Below are 19,006 nucleotides of genomic sequence, written 5' to 3'. Positions count from 1 at the left end.
TGCTTCCCCCTAGCTATCTATTTTACATTTGGTAGTGTATATATGTCCATGCCACTCCCTCACTTTGTACCAGTTTACCCTTCCCCCTCCCCATATACTCAAATCTATTCTTTAGTAGGTCTGCATCTTTATTCCCATCTTGTGCCTAGGTTCTTAATGACGATTTTTTTTTTTTTAGATTCCATGTATTTGTTTTAGCATACAGTATTTGTTTTTCTCTTTCTGACTTACTTCACTCTGTATGACAAACTCTAGGTCCATCCACCTCACTACAAATAATTCAATTTCGTTTATTTTTATGGCTGAGTAATATTCCATTGTATATATGTGCCACATCTTCGTTATCCATTCATCTGTTGATGGACACTTAGGTTGCTTCCATGTCCTGGCTATTGAAAATAGAGCTGCAATGAACATTTTGGTACATGACTCTTTTTGAATTATGGTTTTCTCAGGGTATATGCCCAGTAATGGGATTGCTGGGTCATACGGTAGTTCTATTTTTAGTTTTTTAAGGAACTTCCATACTGTTCTCCATAGTGGCTGTATCAGTTTATATTCCCACCAACAGTGCCACCCTTTTCTCCACACTCTCTCAAGCATTTATTGTTTGTAGATATTTTGATGATGGCCATTCTGACCCGTGTGAGATGATATCACATTGTAGTTTTGATTTGAATTTCTCTAATGATTAATGATGTGGAGCATTCTTTCATGTGTTTGTTGGCAATCTGTATACCTTCTTTGGACAAATATCTATTTAGGTCTTCTGCTCATTATTAGACTGTTTTTTTTTTTTTGATATTTAGCTGCATGAGCTGCTTGTAAAGTTTGCAGTTTAATCCATTGTCAGTTACTTTATTTGCAAATATTTTAATCCATTCTGAGGGTTGACTTTTCATCTTGTTTATGGTTTCCTTTGCTGTGCAAAAGCTTTTAAGTTTCATTAGTTCCCATTTGTTTATTTTTGTTTTTATTTCCATTTCTCTAAGAGCTGAGTCAAAAAGAATCTTGCTGTGATTTATATCATAGACAGTTCTACCTATGTTTTCCTCTAAGAGTTTGAGAGTGTCTGGCCTTACATTTAGGTCTTTAATCCATTTTGAGTTTATTTTTGTGTTTTTTGTTAGGGAGTGTTCTAACATCATTCTTTTACATGTAGCTGTCCAGTTTTCCCATCACCACTTATTAAAGAGGCTGTCTTTTCTCCACTGTAAATTCTTGCCTTCTTTATCAAAGATAAGGTGACCATATGTGTGTGGGTTTATCTCTGGGCTTTCTATCCTGTTCCATTGATCTATATTTCTGTTTTTGTGCCAGTACAATACTGTCTTGACTACTGTAGCTTTGTAGTATAGTCTGAAGTCTAGGAGCCTGATTCCTCCAGCTCCGCTTTTCTTTTTCAAGATTGCTTTGGCTATTCGGGGTCTTTTGTGTTTCCATACAAATTGTAAAATTTTTTGTTCTAGTTCTGTGAAGAATGTCAGTGGTAGTTTGATAGGGATTGCATTGAATCTGTAGATTGCTTTGGGTAGTAGAGTCATTTTCACCATGTTGATTCCTACAATCCAAGAACATGGCATATCTTTCCATCTACTTGAATCATCTTTAATTTCTTTCATCAGTGTCTTATAATTTTCTGCATACAGGTCTTTTGTCTCCTAAGGTAGGTTTATTCCTAGATAATTTATTCTTTTTGTTGCAATGGTAAATTGGAGTGTTTTTTTTTAATTTCAATTTCACATTTTCATCATTATTGTATAGGGATGCAAGAGATTTCTGTGCATTGATTTTGTATCCTGCTACTTTACCAAATTCATTGATTAGTTCTAGTAGTTTTCTGGTAGCATGTTTAGGATTCTCTATGTATATTATCATGTCATCTACAAACAGTGACAGCTTTACTTCTTCTTTTACGATTTGCATTAATTTTATTTCTTTTTCTTCTCTGATTGCTGTGGCTAAAACTTCCAAAACTATGTTGAATAATAGTGGTGAGAGTGGGCAACCTTGTCTTGTTCCTGATCTTAGTGGAAATGGTTTCAGTGTTTCACCATTGAGGATGATGTTGGCTGTGGGTTTTTCACACATGAACTTTATTAATTTGAGGAAAGTTCTCTCTAAGCCTACTTTCTGGAGCTTTTTTATCATAAATGGTGTTGAATTTTGTTGAAAGCTTTCTCTGCATCTATTGAGATGATCATATGCTTTTTCTCCTTCAATTTGTTAATATGGTGTATCACAGAGTTTGATTTGCGTATATTGAACAATCCTTGCATTCCTGGGATAAACCCCACTTGATCTTGTTTTATGATCCTTTTAATGTGGTGTTCAATTCTGTTTCCTAGTATTTTGTTGAGGATTTTTGCATCTATGTTCATTAGGGATATTGCCCTGTAGTTTTCTTTCTTTGTGACATCTTTGTCTGATTTTGGTGTCAGGGTGATGGTGGCCTTGTAGAATGAGTTGGGAGTGTTCCTCCCTCTGCTATATTTTGGAAGAGTTTGAGAAGGATAGGTTTTAGCTCTTCTCTAAATATTTGATAGAAGTCGCCTGTGAAGCCATCTGGTCCTGGGCTTTTGTTTGTTGGACGATTTTTAATCGCAGTTTCAATTTCAGTGCTTGTGATTTTTCAGTTCATATTTTCGATTTCTTCCTGGTTCAGTCTTGGCACGTTGTGTATTTCTAAGAATTTGTCCATTTCTTCCAGGTTGTCCATTTTATTGGCATAGAGTTGTTTGTAGTAATAACTCATGATCCTTTGTACTTCTGTAGTGTCAGTTGTTACTTCTCCTTTTTCATTTGTAATTCTATTGATTTCAGTCTTCTCCCTATTTTTATTGTTGAGTCTGGCTAATGTTTTATCAATTTTGTTTATCTTCTCAAAGAACCAGCGTTTAGTTTTGTGATCTTTGTTTATCATTTCCTTCATTTCCTTTTCATTTATTTCTCATCTGATCTTTATGATTTCTTTCCTTCTGCTAACTTTTGAGGTTTTTTGTTCTTCTTTGTCTAATTGCTTTAGGTGCAAGGTTAGGTTGTTTATTTGAGATTTTTTTGTTTCTTTAGGTAGGGTTGCATTGCTATAAACTTCCCTCTTAGAACTGTTTTGGTGAATCCCATAGGTTTTGGGTCATCGAGTTTTCATTGTCATTTGTTTCTATGTATTTTTTGATTCCCTCTTTGATTTCTTCAGTGAGCTCTTGGTTATTAAGTAGTGTATTGTTTAGCCTCTATGTGTTTGTATATTTTTACAGATTTTTTTTTCCTGTAATTCATATCTTGTCTCATAGAGTTGTGGTCGGAAAAGATACTTAATACACTTTCAATTTTCTTAAATTTACCAAGGCTTGATTTGTGACACAAGATATGATCTATCCTGGAGAATGTTCCATGAGCACTTGAGAAGAATGTGTATTCTGTTGTTTGGTGATGGAATGTCCTAAAAATATCAATTAAGTCCATCTTGTTTAATGTATCATTTAAAGCCTGTGTTTCCTTATTTATTTTCATTTTGGATGATCTGTGCATTGGTGAAAGTGGGGTGTTAAAGTCCCCTACTATGATTGTGTTACTGTCAATTTCCCCTTTTATGGCTGTTAGTATTTGTCTTATGTATTGCGGTGCTCCTATGTTGGGTGCATAAATATTGACAATTTTTATATCTTCTTCTTGGATTGGTCCCTTGATCATTATGTAGTGTCCTTCTTTGTCTCTTGTAATAATATTTGTTTTAAAGTCTAATTTTTCTGATATGAGAATTGCTACTCCACCTTTCTTTTGATTTCCCGTTGCATGGAATATCTTTTTCCATCCCCTCACTTTCCCTCTGTATGTGTCCCTAGGTCTGAAGTGGATCTTCTGTAGACAGCATACATATGGGTCTTCTTTTTGTATCCATTCATCCAGTCTATGTCTTTTGGTTGGAGCTTTTAATCCATTTACATTTAAGGTAATTATCGATATGTATGTTCCTATTACCATTTTCTTAATGGTATTGGGTTTGTTATTGTAGCTCTTTTCCTTCTCTTGTGTTTCCTGCTTAGAGAAGTTCCTGTAGCATTTGTTGTAAAGCTGGTTTGGCGGTGCTGAATTCTCTTAGCATTTGCTTGTCTGTAAAGGTTTTAATTTCTCCATCAAATCTGAATGAAATCCTGATTGGATAGCATAATCTTGGTTGTACGTTTTTGTCCTTCATCACATTAAATACATCCTGCCACTCCCTTCTGGCTTGCAGAGTTTTTTAATGAAAGATCAGCTGTTAACCATATAAGGAATCCCCTGTGTGTTATTTCTTGTTGTTCCCTTGTTGCTTTTAATATTTTTTCTTTGTATTTAATTTTTCATAGTTTGATTACTTTGTGTCTTGGCCTGTTTCTCCTTGGATTTATCCTGTATGGGACTCTCTTTGCTTCCTGGAATTGATTAACTATTTACTTTCCCATATTAGGGAATTTTTCAACTATTATCACTTCAAATATTTTCTCAGTCCCTTTCTTTTTCTCTTCTTTTTCTGCGACCCCTATGATTCGAATGTTGGTGTGTTTAATGTTGTCCCAGTGGTCTCTGTGAGTGTCCTCAATTATTTTCATTCTTTTTTCTTTATTCTGCTCTGCAGTAGTTATTTCAACTATTTTATCTTCCAGGTCACTTCTCCGTTCTTGTGCTTCAGTTATTCTGCTATTGATCCCTTCCAGAGAGTTTTTAATTTCATTTATTTTGTTGTTCATCACTGTTTGTTTGCTCTTTAGTTCTTCTAGGTCCTTGCTAAACGTTTCTTGTGTTTTCTACATTGTGTTTCCAAGATTTTGGATCATGTTTACTAACATTATTTTGAATTCTTTTTCAGGTAGACTGCTTATTTCCTCTTCATTTGTTTGGTCTGGTGGGTTTTTTCCTTGCTCCTTCATCTGCTGTGTGTTTCTCTGTCTTCTCATCTTGCTTAAGTTGCTGTGTTTGCAGTCTCCTTTTCTCAGGCTGCAGAGTCATAGTTCCCGTTTTTTTTTTGGTGTCTATCCCCAGTGGCTAAGGTTGGTTCAGTGGGTGTGTAGGCTTCCTGGTGGAGGCGACTTGTGCCTTTGTTCTGGTGGATGAAGCTGGATCTTGTCATTCTGGTGGGCAGATCCATGTCTGGTGGTGTGTTTTGGGGTGTCTGTGGCCTTATTATGATTTTAGGCAGCCTCTCTGCTAATGGATGGGTTTGTGTTCCTGTCTTGCTAGTTGTTTGGTATAGGTTGTCCAGCACTGTAGCTTGCTGGTCGTTGAGTGGAGCTGGGTCTTGGCATTGAAATTGAGATTCTGGGAGATTTTTGCCATTTGATATTACATGGAGGTGGGCCGTCTCTTGTAGACCAGTGTCCTGAACTTGGCTCTCCCACCTCAGAGGCACAGCTCTGACGCCTGGCTGGAGCACCAAGAGACTTTCATTCACATGGGTCAGAATAAAAGTGAGAAAGGAAAGAAAAAAGAATATAATTAAAATAAAATAAAAGTTATTAAAATAAAAAATAGAAAATAATTATTAGAAAATTTTTTAAAGTAATAAAAAAAAGAATGAAAGAAAGAAGAGAGCAACCAAACCAAACAACAAATCCACCAATGATACCAAGTGCTAAAAACTGTATTAAAAAAAAAAAAAAAAAAGAGAGACAGAACCCAGGAGAAATGGTAAAAGCAAAGCTATACACACAAAATCACACAAGGAAGCATACACATACACACTCACAAAAAGAGAAAAAGGGGGAAATATATATATATATATATATATATATATATATATATATATATATATATATATATATATATATATATATATATATATATATCGTTGCTCCCAAAGTACACCTCCTCAATTTGGGATGATTTTTGTCTATTCAGGTATTCCATAGATGCAGGGTGCATCAAGTTGATTGTGGAGATTTCATCCGCTGCTCCTGAGGCTTCTGGGAGAAATTTCCCTTTCTCTTCTTTGTTTGCACAGCTCCTGGGGTTCAGCTTTTGATTTGGACCCGCCTCTGTGTGTAGGTTGCCTGAGGGTGTCTGTTCTTCGCTCAGAGAGAACGGGGTTAAAGGAGCAGCTGATTCAGGGGCTCTGGCTCACTCAGTCCGGGGGTAGGGAGGGTTACGGAGTGCAGCGCAAGCCTGCGGTGACAAAGATCCCTGTGACGTTGCACCAGCCTGAGATGCACCGTGCATTCTCCCAGGGAAGTTGTCCCTGGATCATGGGATCCTGGCAGTGGCATGCTGCACAGGCTCCTGGGAGGGGAGGTGTGGATAGTGACCTGTGGTTGCACACAGGCTTCTTGGTGGCTGCAGCAGCAGCCGTAGCATCTCGTGCCTGTCTTTGTGGTCCACGCTGGTAGCCATGGCTCCCGCCTGTCTCTGGAGCTCTTTTAAGTGGCACTCTTAATCCCCTCTCCTCACGCACCAGGAAACAAAGAGGCAAGAAGAAGTCTCTTCGTTGTTCAGCAGCTCCAGACTTTTTCCCGGACTCCCTTCCGGTTAGCTGTGGTGCACTAGCCCCTTCAGGCTGTGTTCATGCAGCCAACCCCAGTCCTCTCCCTGGGATCTGACCTCTGAAGTCCGAGCCTCAGCTCCCAGCCCCCACCCGTCCCTGCAGGTGAGCAGACAAGCCTCTCGGGCTGCTGAGTGTTGGTACTCTGTGCGGGAATCTCTCTGCTTTGCCCTCCGCACCCCTGTTGCTGCACTCTCGTCCATGGCTCTGAAGCTTCCCCCATCTGCCACCCGCAGTCTCCATCCGTGAAGGGGCTTCCTAGTGTGTGGAAACCTTTCCTCCTTCACAGCTCCCTCCCACTGGTGCAGGTCCCATCCGTATTCTTTTGTCTCTGTTTTTTTCTTTTTTCTTTTGCCCTACCCAGGTACGTCGGGAGTTTCTTGCCTTTTGGGAGGTCTGAGGTCTTCTGCCAGCGTTCAGTAAGTGTTCTGTAGGAGTTGTTCCACTTATAGATGTATTTCTGACATATTTGTCAGGAGGAAGGTGATCTCCACACCTTACTCTTCTGCCATCTTGAAGCTCCCCCTTTTTTTTCCCCTCTCTTTTTCTTTGTGGTTCCTCTAATTTCACTTGCTGACAGGATGCTGCATGCAGAGGCCTTGCACCAGGCTGGCCCTTCAGACCAGAGTTCTTCCAGCCAAATGGGTGCTCTGGACACCTGCAGGGTAGAGGATTAAGACGTATGATCTGCTATGTATAAAATAAATAAGGTACAAGGATATATCGTAGAGTGCAGGAAATATAGTCAATATTTTATAACATTAAATGGAGTATAATCTTTAAAAATATTGAATTACTAATTTGTACGCCTGAAAGTAATATAATTTTGTAAATCAACTATGCTTTATTTTTAAAAGTGGGCATAATGACAAGAAGATGAATGAACTACTATGCAACTGGGTATACTTTTAATATTATACTGCATTTTATAGTATTTTATTGTTTACCAAGCATGTTTGTATACATTTGATTTTCACAGTCTTATAACTTTGTCAGGAAAGTTTATCATTTATATTTTTCAGTAAGAAAATTGTAGCTTAGACTGAATTTCTGAAAACTACATAAATAGTAGATAGCAGAGCCCTAGTAAACTCACTTCTCCCAAAAGAGTGTTTTATCCACCACTATACAATTTTTTTCAAATGACCCCAATTATATTTCAACCAGTTTTTCATGAATGCCTAATCTGTGCCAAGCAATATATTATATGTTAGGGATACAATTATTTTTACTTTTAATTCATTTGTTAAAAGTTTATTAGTTCATTTTTATTATATAAAAATGAATAATATGTATGAATTACAGGAGATTTGGGAAATACCAAAGTTATAGAAAAAATAATATACAACAGTTCCATCATAATTTCTAGTATCATATAGCAGCTGTCCCCAACTTTTTGGCACCAGGGACTGGTTTTGTGGAAGACAATTTTTCCACAGACCAGGATGGGGGGATGGTTTCAGGATGATTCAAGCACTTTATATTTATTGTGCACTTTATTTTTATTATTATTACATTGTAATATATAATGAAATAATTATACAACTCACCATAATGTAGACAGGAGGCAGAGCTCAGGCGGTAATGCCACTGATTGGGAGTAGTTGTAAATACAGATGAAGTTTCGCTTGCTCATCCACCATTCACCTCCTGCTGTGTGGCCTGGTTCCTAACAGGCTACAGACTGGTACTGGTCCGTGGCCCAGGGGTTGGGGATCCCTGTCATATAGTTCCATCTTCTTTCTCTTAAACCTTAAAAATTTGGCATGCCTACTTGAATGATGTGAGCAAAATCAAATGGAAAATCATAGAAAAGCTTTAGGATGGGTTATTGAAGAAGAGGTGTTAAAATATACCACGATGATTGTGGGTTGTCATACTCTACTTGTAATTATTTCAATCTGCTTTAGATACTTTGTGGCTATGCTATTAAATGCACTCAACTTTAGAACTGTTATCTTCTTGGAAATTGTTTATTTTACCATTCTGTACTGACCCTCTTTATTACTAATAATATTTTTGCCTTTTAATCTGTTTTGTCTGATATTAACATAAACACATTAGATTTCTGTTCCCATCTCTTTGCTTTGAATCTTTCTGTGTGCTTATGTTTTAGATGTATTTCTCACAAATAATTTATAATTTTTTTTAAAGTTTTCTATCCAGTCTATCTTTGCCATTTAATTGGTAAGATTAGTCCACTTATGTGTGTTGTGATGACTGACATGTTTAGATTTATTTCTACTGTCTTATCTTGTATTTTTAATAATTCTGCCTTTTCTATGCTTTCTTTAACTTCTTTTTCTGCCTTATATTACATGATTTTTCCTCTACTGGTGTTGATATACATTCTATTTACATTTTTCTTTTGATTACCCTTAAAAATTTGCTTACCTACTTAACAATATCTAAAGTCATTCCATATCTTTATTTTCTACTCTTCTTCTGAATATTATGAGTACATTATAATAATTTAACTCCAGTCTTCCTTTACCATTTTACCATATTTTCCAGTACTTTTGTTTTGTCTTGTTTTTATACTATCTAATAAGTTGTTCTTTTTGCTCTTGTTTCTGTTCTTTTTGTTGTTGCTGTTGTTGTTGTTGTTATACAGTAAATTCTTGTCTTCACTCTTGAATAATGATTTGCCTGGACATAAAATTCTACATAAGAAATTATTTTCTCTGAAAGCTGAAAATGACTTATTGATTAATTTCTATTATTGCTACTAATAAAGTCCCCTGTCTATTTTTATTTGTGAGTACTCTGTCTTTTCTCTCTGATTGCTTTTAAGATCTTCTTTTTATATTTTATGTGCAGTTTCTCTATAATGTGTATAGCATTGAGTTAGTTCTATTTATCCTTCTCCGTTTTAACTCTAATTTTTTTTTTCCTGTGTATATTTGTCTTTCTTCAATTCTGGAAAACTCTAAGTTACTCTTTTCTTTGAATATTGCTTCTCCCTTATTTTCTCTATTCTCTCCTCTGTAACTTGGAACACATATATGCTAGACTTTTCAGTTCAATTTTCTATGTATCTGAACTTCTCTTTCATATTTTCCTTCTCTTTATTTACCTATACTACACTATGGATAAATTTATTAGATTTACCATTGAGATCATTAATATTCTCCTCAGTGGTTGTGATGCAAGGAACAGGATTGTATGGCACAGGATTATAAAATCTCTCTTAGCAATGCACTAGAGGTTTCTTTTATATAAAATCTCTGAGGATTCTCACTGTTTCATGATTGTATTTTGATTTATTTTTCTTCCTCCTACTCTTTCACTTCCTCTCTCTTTCCTCTATTTTATTTTTTTAGATTTTTAAAAATTATTGATTTTATAAAGTAAACATTGGTTTGGATGAAAAACTTGGAATCATGTTTTTGTCAGTTGTCAGATTTCAATTTGATTTGAAATTCAATTTTCCTGTAGAAAAAAGTGAATAAATTGAGTGAAAATGACTCTGCTTTGACAAACAGCTCATTGGAACCAGAGACTCCCTCTATTCCCAGAAAGGGAGTTTGCATCCAAGCCCAGCTTCCCCCTGGACCTGTGCTTCCTTCCACCAAACAGGGATCCCATTGACACCAAGTTCTTCATATTCTGGGAATATAACATTACAAACAGCTCTTGCATACAAAAGACCCCCTAAATCAAAACTGCCTAGTTTCTAGCAGTCTATGTAGTTAGTTCTCCGCTGATAAGACTGCTTTTTTCACACTGGTCCTACAAGAGAACTATGTTCATTTATTGGGCCACAGACCCGTACTATTGGATAATATGTGCCGACCCTACTAAACTTTTCTAAGTGATGCTAGATCAAGGAGGCCTATTACTTTAGTTCTCTTGCATATGTAAATGTCCTTGGTTCATATAAGTCCTCTTAATAAAATCTATTCTTTAACTCATGCAGTGGGAAATTATGTTTTCCCCAAATCCTGATGTACATCTAATGGATTTGAGTTGCTTATCATATATTGTTTTCTGGAAAGCTTTATGACTTTGAATTGTAGAGATTTTGAGGCTAAATCCAGGTTTACTGTGAGAAATATTTATATTTTTCATAATAACAACTATTAACAACTAACATTTTTATGTTTACCATGTGCCAGTCACTGTGATACGTGCTTTACACACATTATATTTCATCTTCACAACAACCCTGTGAGATCAATACTATAATTACTCCCACTACACAGATGAGGAAACTGTGGGTTATAAATGTTAAGTAAGTTGTCAAAGGTCACACAACAAGTTAGTGGTAAAACAATGATTAGAACTCAAATCTATATGACTCTATACCTCAAACTATTAACTGTCATGCCAAGATTTCTCAAACTTGACAAATGGTGCTTTTCAAAATCTCACATTACAGACCCCCAATGTTTATTTAAATGATTTTCCCCTTTACTTTAGTACTTAAATGAACACAAACATAAAGTATAAATTCCTTATTTTTATAACTTATACAAATAATGCAAAATTGCAAGACAAATTTTAAAATTAATTACAAACAAAACTATGAAATGAATTGAATAAAGTTAATACTATTAATTTAATGTCATAGATGATACTATTATCTTAAACTAAAAAATAAACTTGTTTTTAACAATAAATCCTCTTTATTGAAGAATTATTCGATTAGTATCATAAGATGTAATACTAAAAACTATAAAAATAACATTTAATGAAGCATTCTTTATTGAATAATTTTTAAGTAGTTAATGCTTCATTACTTATTGCAAGTGAAGAATGGCTAGTTGGTATAGACAAAAATGATTGTATAATTTGAATATGTTAGTAAAAGATACTACCCAGCATTATTCAATTTTAGCATTCCAATATTACTATGTGCTGTGAGAGTATTCAGTTCTCCCATAAATTTTCTTTAATTGAACTACAATAAAACCTTCATTTGCCATGAGGTCATTGGACATTCACTTGTGTAAATACATCATTTATGCGTGAAGTTCTCTCTGTTATTAATCTCATTACCGCATTGAATCAAAGTCTTATTTTACTGATAAATAAAACAATTGAAGCTCATGTTTTATGAAAATATCCCTCAGTAGTGACACATCATACCAAAATAAAGGTTTTATTTAAACAATAATTGAAACAAAACCTCAAATTCTCTTGGAAATTTAAAGCACACCAGTGATCTCAAGATTCAGTTTGAGGGGGACCTTCAAGATGGTGGAGGAGTAAGAGGTTGAGATCACCTTCCTCCCCACAGATACATCAAAAATACATCTACATGTGGAACGACTCCTACAGAACACCTACTGAACCTGGCAGAAGAACTCAGACTTCCCAAAAGACAGGAAAACCCCCACGTACCTGTGTAGGACAAAAGAAAAAAGAAAAAACAGAGACAAAAAAGAATAGGGACAGGACCTGCACCTCTGGGAGGGAGCTGTGAAGGAGGAAAAGTTTCCACAACTAGGAAGTGCCTTCACTGGCAGAGACAAGGAGTGGGCAGGGGAGAAGCTTCAGAACCACAGAGGAAAGCACAGCAACAGTGTGTAGAGGGCAAAACAGAGAGATTCCCACACAGAGGATTGGTGCAGACCAACACTCACTAGTCTGAGAAGCTTGTCTGCTCACCTGCTGGGGCAGGTGGGGGCTGAGAACTGAGGCTCGGGTTTCAGAGATCGGATCCCAGGGAGAGGACTGGTGTTGGCTGTGAGAACACAGCCTGAAGGGGGCTTTTGCATCACAGCTAGTTGGAAGGGAATCTGGGAGTCCAGCAGGTCTGGACCTGCCTAATAGGCAGAAGACCATTGTTTCAGGGTGCGTGAGGAGAGGGGATTCCTTCACTGTCTGCCCACAGAAGGCAGAGCACCATTTAAATGAGTCCATAGATGGGCATGAGCCATGGCTATCAGCTCGGACCCCAGAGATGGGCATGAAATGCTAACACTGCTGCTACAGCCACCAAGAATCCTGTGTGCAAGCACAGGGCACTATCCACACACCCTTGGGAGCCTGTGTAACACACCACTGCCAGGGTCCCAAGATCCAGGTACAAGTTCCCCAGGAGAACACACGGTGCACCTCAGGCTGTTGAAACGTCACACCAGGTTCTGCTGCCACAGGTTCACCCTGCATTCCAGTTATAACTACCATGCCCCTCCCACACCCAGAAATGAGTGAGAAAGAGCCCCCTAATCAGCAGCTGCTTTAACCCCATACTGTCTGGGCGGGAACAGATGCCTGAGGACGACCTACAAACAGAGGTGAGGCCAAAACCAAAGCTGAACCCCAGGAGCTGTGCAAACAAATAAGAGAAAGTGAAATTTCTCTGTGCAGCCTCAGGAGAAGTGGATTAAATCCTGCAATCAACTTGATGCACTCTGCAAATGTGGAATACCCTGAATAGACAATGAATCATCCCAATATTGAGGTAGTGGACTTTGAGAGCAACTGTAGACTTGGGGTCTGCTGGCTGCTACTGATTTGTTTCTGATTTTTATGTTTATATGAGTATAGATTTTAGCACTTGTTATCATTGGTGGAATTGTTTATTGGTTTGGTTGCTCTCTCCTTCTTTATTATTTTTTTAGTAACATTTTTATTAATTTTTTTCTTTCTTCTATTTCTCACTTTTCTTCTGAGCCACATGGCTGACTGGGTCTTGGTGCTCTGGCCTGATGTCAGTCTGAGTCTCTGAGGTGGAAGAGGTGAGTTCAGGACACTGGATGACCAGAGACCTCCTAGCCCCATGGAATATCAATCTTCAAGAGTTCTTCTAGAGATATCCATCTCAATGCTAAGACCCAGTTCCACCCAACGGCCAGCAAGCTCCAGTGCTGAACACCCCATGCCAAACAACTAGCAAGACAGGAACACAACCCCACCCATTAGCAGAGAAGCCATCTAAAATCATACTAAGCTCACAGACACCCAAAAAAGCACCACTGGGAGTGGCTCTGCCTACCAGAAAGAAAAGATCCAGTCCCACCCACCAGAACACAGGCAATAGTCCCCTCTACCAGGAAGCCTAAACAAGCCACTGAACCAAACTGACCCACTGGGGGCAGACACCAAAAACAGTGGGAACTATGAATGTGCAGCCTGTGAAAAGGAGACCCCAAACACAGAAAGCTAAGAAAATGAGACCATAGAAAAATATGCAACAGATGATGTAGCAAGGTAAAAACCCACTGACCAAACAAATGAAGAGGAAATAGGCAGTCTACCTGAAAAAGAATTCAGAGTAATGATAGTAAAGATAATCCAAAATCTTGGAAATAGAATGGAGAAGATACAAGAAATGTTTAACAAGGAACTAGGAGAACTAAAGAGCAAACAAACAATGATGAATAACACAATAAATGAAATGAAATATTCTTTAGAAGGAATCAATAGCAGAATAACAGAGGCAGAACAACAGATAAGTGACATGGAAGATAAAATAGTGGAAATAACTACCACAGAGAAGTATAAAGAAAAAAGAAAGAAAAGAATTAAGGACAGTCTGAGAAACCTCTAGGACAACATTACATGAACCAACATTCAAATTATAGGGGTCCCAGAAGAAGATGAGACAAAAAACGTTTCTAAGAAAATATTTGAAGATATTTGAGTTGAAAACTACCTTAACATGGGAAAGGAAATAGTCAGTCATGTCCAGGAAGCACAGAGAGTCCTATACAGGATAAATCCAAGGAGAAACACGCCAAGACACATATTAATCAAACTATCAAAAATTAAATACAAAGAAAAAATATTAAAAGCAGCAATGGAAAAACAACAAATAAGATACAAGGGAATCGCCATAAGGTTAACAGCTGATCATTCAGCAGTAACTCTACAAGCCAGAAGGGTGTAGCAGGAAATATTTAAAGTGATGAAAGGGAAAACCCTACAACCAAGATTACTCTACCCAGGAAGAATCTCATTCAGATTTGATGGAGAAATTAAATCATTTACAGAAAAGCAAAACCTAAGAGAATTCAGCACCACCAAACCAGCTTTACAACAAATATTAAGGGACCTGCTCTAGGCAGGAAACACAAGAGAAGGAAAAAACCTAAAAAAAACCCCAAAACAATGAAGAAAATGGCAATAGGAACATACATATCGATAATTAGCTTAAAAGTAAATGGATTAAATGATCCAACCGAAAGACATAGGCTGGCTGAATGAATACAAAAACTAGACCCATATATATGCAGTCTACAAGAGACCCAGTTCAGACCTAGGGACACACACAGACTGAAAGTGAGGGGATGGAAAACGATATTCCATGCAAATGGAAATCAAAAGAAAGCTGGAGTAGCAATTCTCATATCAGACAAAATAGACCTTAAAATAAAGACTTTTACAAGAGACAGAGAAGAACACTACATAATAATTAAGGGATCAATCCAAGAGGAAGATATAACAATTGTAAAAATTTTTGCACCCAACATAGGAGCACCTCGATACATAAGGCAAATGCTAATAGCCATAAAAGGGGAAATTGACAGTAACACAATTATAGTAGAGGACTTTAACACCCACTTTCACCAGTGGACAGATCATCCAAAATTAAAATAAATAAGGAAACACAGCTTTAAATGACACATTAAACAAGCTGGACTTAATTGATCTTTAAAGGACATTCCATCCAAAAACAACAGAAGACACATTCTTTTCAAGTACTCATGGAACATTCTCCAGGATAGACCATATCTTGGGTCACAAATCAAGCCTTGGTAAATTTAAGAAAATTGAAATTGTACCAAGTATCTTTTCCGACCAAAACACTATGAGACTAGTTATTAATCGCAGGAAAAGAAAACTGTAAAAAATACAAACACATGGAGGCTAAACAACACACTACTAAATTACCAAGAGATTATTGAAGAAATAAAAGAGGAAATCAAAAATAAATTAGAAAAAAATGAAAATGAAAACAGGATGTCCCAAAACCTATGGGATGCAGCAAAAGCATTTCTAAGAGGGACGTTTATAGCAATACAATACTACCTCAAGAAACAAGACAAATCTCAAATAAATATCCTAACCTTACACATAAAGCAATTAAAGAAAGAAGAACAAAAAAAAAACCCAAAGTTGGCAGAAGGAAAGAAATCATAAAGATCAGATCAGATATAAAGGAAAAAGAAATGAAGGAAATGATAGCAAAGATCAATAAAACTAAAAGCTGGTTCTTTGAGAAGATAAACAAAATTGATAAACCATTAGCCAGACTCATCAAGAAAAAAAGGGAGAAGACTCAAAACAATAGATTTAGAAATGAAAAAGGAGAAGTAACAACTGACACTGAAGAAATACAAAGGATCATGAGAGATGACTACAAGGAACTATATGCCAATAAATTGGACAAACTGGAAGAAATTCTTAGAAAAGCACAGCCTTCTGAGACTAAACCAGGAAGACAGAGAAAATATAAACAGACCAATCACAAACACTTAAATTGAAACTGTGATTTAAAATCTTCCAACAAACAAAAACCCAGGACCAGATAGCTTCACAGGCGAATTCTATCAAATACTTAGAGAAGAGATAACACCTATCCTTCTCAAACTCTTCCAAAACATAGCACAGGGAGGAACACTCCCAAACTCATTCTACAATGCCACCACCACCCTGATACCAAAATCAGACAAATATGTCACAAAAAAGAAAACTACAGGCCAATATCACTAATGAACATAGATACAAAATTCCTTGACAAAATACTAGCAAACAAAATCCAACAGTACATTAAAAGGATCATACACCATGATCAATTGAGATTTATCACAGGAATGCAAGGTTTCATCAATAGGCAAATCAATCAATGTAATACACAATACTAACAAATTGAAGGATAAAAAACATAAGATAATATCAATAGATGCAGAAAAAGCTTTCAACACAATTCAACACCAATTTATGAAAAAACTCTCCAGAAAGTATGCATATAGGCTACCTACCTCAAGTTAATAAAGGCTATAATATGACAAACCCAAAGCCAACATCGTTCTGAATGGTGAAAAACTGTAACAATTTCCTCTAAGATAAGGAACAAGGCAGGGCTACCACTCTCACCACTATTATTCAACATAGTTTTGGAAGTTTTAGCCACAACAATCAGAGAAGAAAAAGAAATAAAAGGAATCCAAATAGGAAAATAAAGTAAAACTGTCACTCTTTGCAGATGACATGATGCTATACATAGAGAATCCTAAAGATGCTACCAGAAAACTCCTAGAGCTAACCAATGAATCTGATAGAGTAGCAGGATTCAAAATTAATGCACAGAAATCTCCTGCATTCCTTTACACTAATGATGAAAATCTGAACGAGAAATTAAGGAAACACTCCCATTTCCCATTGCAACAAAAAGAATAAAATACCTAGGAATAAACCTACCTAAGGAGACAAAAGACCTGTATGTAGAAACTATAAGACAATGATGAAAGAAATTAAAGATGATACAAATAGATGGAGAGATATACAACGTCATTGGACTGGAAGAATCAACATTGTGAAAATGACTCTACTACCCAAAGCAATCTACAGATTCAATGCAATCCCTATCAAGCTAGCAATGACATTTTTCACAGAACTAGAACAAAATTTTTCACAATTTGTATGGAGACACAGAAGACCCTGAATAGCCAAAGCTAGCTTGAGAAAGAAAAACGGAGCTGGAGGAATCAGGCTCCCTGATTCAGATTATACTACAAAGCTACAGTAAGCAAGACAGTATGGTACTGGCACAAAAACAGAAATATAGATCAATAGAACAGGATAGAAAGCCCAGAGATAAACCTACACACATATGGTCACCTTATCTTTTATAAAGGAAGCAAGAATATATAATAGAGAAAGATAGCCTCTTCAATAAGTGGTGCTGGGAAAACTGGAAAACTACATGTAAAAGAATGAAATTAGAACACTCCCTAACTCCATATACAAAAATAAACTCAAAATGGATTAAAGACCTAAATGTAAGGCCAGACACTATAACTCTTAGAGGAAAACATAGGCATAACACTCTATGACTTAAATCACTGCAAGATTCTTTTTGACCCACCCCTTAAAGAAATGGAAATAAAAATAAACAAATGAGACCTAGTGAAACTTAAAAGCTTATGCACAACAAAGGAAACCATAAACAAGATGAAAAGTCAACCCTCAGAATGGGAGAAAATATTTACAAATGAAGCCACTGACAAAGGGTTAATCCAAAATATACAAGTATCTCATGCAGCTCAATATCAAAAAAACAAACAACCTAATCCAAAAATGGGCAGAAGACCTAAATAGACATTTCTCCGAAGAAGATATACAGATTGCCAACAAACACATGAAAGGATGCTCAACATCACTGATCATTAGAGAAATGCAAATCAAAACTACAATGAGGTATCACCTCACACAGGTCATCATGGCTATCATCAAAAAATCTACAAACAATAAATGCTGGAGAGCGTGTGGAGAAAAGGCCACCCCCTTGCACTGTTGGTGGGAATGTAAATTGATACAGCCACTGTGGAGAACAGTATGGAGGTTCCTTAAAAAACTAAAAATAGAACTACGATACTACCCAGGAATCCCAGTATGGGGCATATACCTTGAGAAAACCATAATTCTAAAAGAGTCATACCAAATGTTCATTGCAGCATTATTTACAGTAGCCAGGACATGGATGCAACCTACGTGTCCATCAACAGGTGAATGGATAAAGAAGATGTGGCTCATATATACAATGGAATATTACTCAGCCATAAAAATAAATGAAATAGAGTTATTTGTAGCCAGGTGGATGGAAATAGTCTGTCATACAGAGTGAAGTATGTCAGAAAGAGAAAAACAAGTATCGTATGCTAACACGTATATATGTATTTAAAAAAAATGGTTCTGAAGAACTTAGGGCCAGGACAGAAATAAAGATGCAGATGTAGAGTATGGACTTGAGGACATGGGGAGGGGGAATGGTAAGCTGGGACAAAGTGAGAGAGTGGCATGGACATATATACACTACCAAATGTAAAATGATAGCTAGTGGGAAGCAGCCACATGGAACAGGGAGATCAGCTCGGTTCTTTGTGACCACCGAGAGGGGTGGGTTAATGAGAGCGGGAGGGAGATGCAAGAGGGAAGGGTATGGGGATATATGTATACATATAGCTGATTCACTTTGTTATACAGTAGAAACTAGCACAACTTTGTAAAGCAATTATACTCCAGTAAAGATGTTAAAAAATAAAAAAAAAGATTCAGTTTGAATTTAACTTAGGGAGTGACATCGGCAAGATGGCAGAGTACAAGATACAGACTTTTAAATACCCACAAAAACAACAATTAAACAGCTGTTCACAAAATAGCCCTTGGAGGGCAGAAGTGTTCAATTAATAATGTATGACAACATAGTTTTCAGTAACCAACCACAAAATAGTGAAGATTTACAAATTGCCAGAGAAAGAGAAATCAATATAATTGTTATAAAGAAGTTCAGCAAGTTATAAGAGAACACAGATCGAC

The sequence above is a fragment of the Balaenoptera acutorostrata genome, chromosome X (genome assembly GCF_949987535.1).
Source record: "Balaenoptera acutorostrata chromosome X, mBalAcu1.1, whole genome shotgun sequence".
Lineage (NCBI taxonomy): Eukaryota > Metazoa > Chordata > Mammalia > Artiodactyla > Balaenopteridae > Balaenoptera > Balaenoptera acutorostrata.
This window is presented reverse-complemented; position numbering follows the sequence as displayed.